The 2,865-nt window shown below is 40.2% G+C and overlaps 1 pseudogene; it reads right to left on the bottom strand.

The window, feature by feature from the left end:
• Positions 1 to 888: 888 nt before the first annotated feature.
• LOC149456773 (odorant receptor 131-2-like) lies at positions 889 to 1,819 on the bottom strand (annotated as a pseudogene).
• Between the last annotated feature and the right edge of the window lie 1,046 nt (positions 1,820 to 2,865).

Genomic DNA, 2,865 nt, shown 5'->3' with positions numbered 1-2,865 from the left:
ATTCAGTTCCACAGTATTTTTAGGTTTGAAAAAAATCGGGACCACCGAATTTATTCAGTGGCATCCAAAAACATCAAAAAGTTTTGATATATAGTATGAATAATGAATCCAAATTTCTGAAAATACTGAAAAATATCTTAAAAAAAAATGAAAACTAATATGCAATATTTTGAAAGAATTGCAACATTTTTAGAATCAAATGCCGAAGATACGCAAAACACATTCCGAAAACGAATCGGTTCAACATAAGGACTATGACAAAACGAAAGTCTTCAATGAACGAATGCATCTGAAATGAAACTAAAATTTCCGGTGTACACATGTCTATTACTTACATGCAGTTACACATTCATTTAATAAGTTTCTTCTAAGTGTTCCAAGTTTTCCCCAGTCTTTATTGATAGGTAATTTGCTTTCCCAAAGTTGGCCCCAGTGCAGGTGTATGAATTAAACTTTTGTTGTCACTGAAAGGTCTACTGCTTTTAATAAAGCTCTGTAGAACACTGTATGCACTTTATACGTGACTTAAGGTAGATGCAAGGTAGTGAATAAAATTTTTAATCTCCCGTATCAGCACATCTGGCCTCCTGAAGCCTCTTTGCAGCAAACTCCTTGTCCATATGCACTCCTATGACTGCACCACGGTATTTCCCATGATTTTCTGATAGTGACAACAGTGATCCACTGGACAACTGGTAAGCAAGGAAAGAACATTGTCACCCAAAAACAGGAAGTGCCTTAATAAGGATATTTATGGTGGAATCACCAGTTACCAGCGGGAAAGCAAGCCCTCCCCATAGCAATTGGTAGTGTACATACCAAATCATTGGATCCCTATGAAATTTAAAATAGGGCCATGAACGGGCAATCAAAACAAATCTTTTATTTTTACTTATATATTGCAACAGTTTTAGTTCTGCAAATTACAAAATACATCTTCTTAAGACCTTTACTGAACACTTCATCTCTAATGCCATAGATGAGGGGGCTGAGTAGTTTTGGCACACACATGAAAAGTAAAAAGTTGGCCATGACCATAAGCTTTCCTCCGTAGGCTTCAGTAACCATGGAAGTTAAAGAGACAACGCTCAGCAGGAGCTGAAAGGCGTGGAGCATGACTGTTTTTCCAGCCTTGGAGGCAGAAGATTTGGATTCTGTCTTCTTAGCAATCAACATCACCTGAACGTAGGTGAAGAAAATGATTAGGGTAACCAGAACCAAACTGCTGATGTGGGTGAACGACCTTAATGTGTTCTGTATGGGGAGAGCTATTAACTCTTCCTGGCTACACAGGTTGCTTTGAAAGAATAAATTCCTTGCACCCGAATGAATCAGAACAGCTAAATCTACAAAATTTGGGATGATCAATCCAACAATCCACATGATCGCAATGGCCAGGTAGGACCTCTTAGCCGTACATAACATTAAATAGTGCAATGGAAAGCAGATGGCCAGATAGCGTTCCAAAGACATGACTGCCAAGTTGTAAGGCGTAACACGAAAAGTGGTAGCAGTAATGATTATGAGGAAGTAGCATATAGGCATTGGGATGCGCAAAAAGTTGTACAACACTCCAAGCAAAAGTCCAAGAGACAGATACAGGGTGTCATTAACGAGCATGTGGGCGAAGAGGATGTAGCGGGATTTCTCTCGCACATGGTGGGTGGCAAAATAGACAGTTAGGATGTTGGAGATAAAGTAGAGGAAGAAACCAGGTGAAAAAGGACAAGACAAAGAAAATTACTTTTATTATCAGGTAAGCTTGGCTTTGAAGGCCAGATACCTGGGTGACATTGTTATAGGATTCATTGGAGTTCATCCTTTTGACCAACTGATTGAAGAACTGGTCTTCTTAAACTTCTTTGTCTGGAAAACATAGCCATGTTAATTAATGGTTTTCATCTCATTTTCCGTATTTACTAACTAAATTCAAACTCTAGCCAAAACCTTTTTTTTCGTCTTGGTTGGGATGGGGAAAGGTGAGAACTGTTTTTTCTTTTTTACTCTTTGGGAGTCTTCTCTTGCTTTATGTCCTGTTGACCACAGTCCAGGGGCGGACTGACCATTTGGAAACTCAGGCACTGCCCGAGGGCCCGGGGTCAGTAGGGGGCCCCATGAGATGCCCCTGGTACCTTTTTCATAGGCTTTTTTGACTTTGGGCAAGGACACAGGGGCCCCATGATCCCCTATTGCTCGGGGGCCCCATGAGTTGTCAGTCCGCTCCTGCCACAGTCAAAAGTACTCCTACTGCTGTCTGCTTCTGATTGGGAGATTTTCCTGGGGACTTGGGATAAACAACATTTCTAGGGATCACATTTTCCAAAATCCTGTCAAATTAAAGTGGACAGCTTTAACCACTTTCCGCTAGCAGGAGGCAGAGTTAGGCTGGCCATACACTATACAATTTTCTGGCCAATTTCTGGCCAATTTCCTTTAGATTTACCTTTCACTATGTAGTGCAAGAATCTGCCTAATTGGATACAATTGAAAGTGTTGTTTAAGTTTGACCTCCTATTATATGGTTTTTGGTAAATCTAAAGCAAAATTCTCAAGAAAATTGTATAATGTATAGTGAGCCTTAGCCAGGCCATAGACGGGTCGAAAACCAGCCGTTTTTAAAAAAAATTGAAAAATCGGTCGTTCGATCGGCCGACGTTACCACCAACGGTAAAAAAAACGGCTGATTTTCGTCCCGTCTATAGCATTTAACCCCATCATTACTTCTGTCCCTTGCAGAGACAGGGGAGCACACAGGGGAGCAATACATAAGAATAATAAGAAGAAGAAAAGAAGAAGAAAAAGAAAAAGTAGAAATGTAGTGTGTTTTTGCCACGTTTTGCATTTTTTATTCTGCCCCGCAACAAA

This window comes from Staurois parvus, unplaced genomic scaffold, assembly GCF_062004578.1.
Source record: "Staurois parvus isolate SC_StPar_1 unplaced genomic scaffold, SC_StPar_1.0 ptg000348l, whole genome shotgun sequence".
Taxonomy (NCBI): Eukaryota; Metazoa; Chordata; class Amphibia; order Anura; family Ranidae; genus Staurois; species Staurois parvus.
Note: the sequence above shows the minus strand (reverse complement) of the source record. Positions and strands in the feature narration are given on the sequence as shown.